Below are 1,574 nucleotides of genomic sequence, written 5' to 3'. Positions count from 1 at the left end.
CGGGGCTCTTTTGCTCTCTTCCCGTGGAGGCAGCGGGTCGACCAGATGTCCGGGACCGGACTTTGTCTCGGGAGGGAGCCTGTGTCCCGTCCCTGGATGTGGGTTGACCAGATGTCCCCGCTGGACTTTTTTTTTTTTTTTTTTTTTTTTTTTTTTAACATATATATATATATATATATATATATATACCTATATACCTATATATGTATAACATTTAAAAATAAATAAAATTCAGGGCGGCCCTTTTTTTTTTAAAAAAAATATATATATAAAATATAAAAGGAGGTTGACCAGTTGGCCTTTCCATGTATGTATGTATGTATGTATGTATGTATGTATGTATGTATGTATGTATGCATGCACGCACTACTTGTTTGTTTGTTTGTTTGTTTGTCTGTCTGTTTATTCATTCATCCATTTATTTATTTATTTATTTATTTATTTATTTATTTATTTATTTATTTATTTATTTATTTGTCTGTCTGTCTGTCTGTCTGTCTGTTAGGACACTTGTGTAGTGGTTGTAATTTGATTTGATTTGATTTGATTTGATTTGATTTGATTTGATTTTTAGTGTTTAAAAGGAGGTCGACCAGTTGGCCTTTCCGATAATTATAGCTTACATGAATTTATATATTATGCTTGTGTGTGTGTGTATATATATGTATGCAGTATCTATCCACTCAATTTGTTTATTTTATTTTTAATTACTTATTTACTTGTTAAGAGGTTGACCAGTTGGCCTTTTCAATTTGATAACCTTGGGGGCGGGGCAGTGAAGGCACCCACTGCTATGTGGTTGTGACTGTCCTTGGTGGTGGTAGTTGTTGCTGCTGCTGTTGTTTTTGTTGTTTCAAATACATATAACAAGTCAAACAGCCTTTCACTGCCTTTGTTTTTTTACTGCGTGCGTGCGTGCGTGCGTGCGTGCGTGCGTGCGTGCGTGCGTGCGTGCCTCCGTGCGTGCCTCCGTGCGTGCCTCCGTGCCTCCGTGCCTCCGTGCCTCCCTCTCTTGCGCACACACATTCCTCAGCTGTCCGATTTTTATTTTATCTTGTTATCTAGCCCTTCCAACTCACTCACTCAATCGTGCTGGATTAAAGTCAGTAGCTAGCAAAGCAGCTAGCTACTGACTTTATATTTTATATGTATCATTCAGTGCTGGCTGGCTGGCTGGCTGGCTGGCTGGCTGGCTGGCGCGTACACGCGCACAGGCGGGCACGCACGCACGCACGCACGCACGCACGCACGCACGCACGCACACGACAGATGGGGTGGTGGGAGAGTGGAGCATTGTGGTGAGGAGGGTATTGGCTGTTTGTTTGAATAAAACAATTCATTTCATTTATTTTCTTCTGCTCTGTATCCAGGCTGGATCCACCATCCATCCACCTTGCCGGTCTGGATTGACTGCAACTGTCCTCCTTCCTTCCCCGAGTCACGAAACGAATCACACACATACAACAAAAGAAGAAATTTAGGAAGACATCTCTTTCCCCTACAACCCCACCCATGCCCTGCCCTCTTCCTCGGTATACTTAAATAAATAAATAAATAAATAAATAAATAAATAA

This window comes from Peromyscus eremicus, unplaced genomic scaffold (genome assembly GCF_949786415.1).
Source record: "Peromyscus eremicus unplaced genomic scaffold, PerEre_H2_v1 PerEre#2#unplaced_889, whole genome shotgun sequence".
In the NCBI taxonomy this organism is placed as follows: Eukaryota; Metazoa; Chordata; class Mammalia; order Rodentia; family Cricetidae; genus Peromyscus; species Peromyscus eremicus.
Note: the sequence above shows the minus strand (reverse complement) of the source record.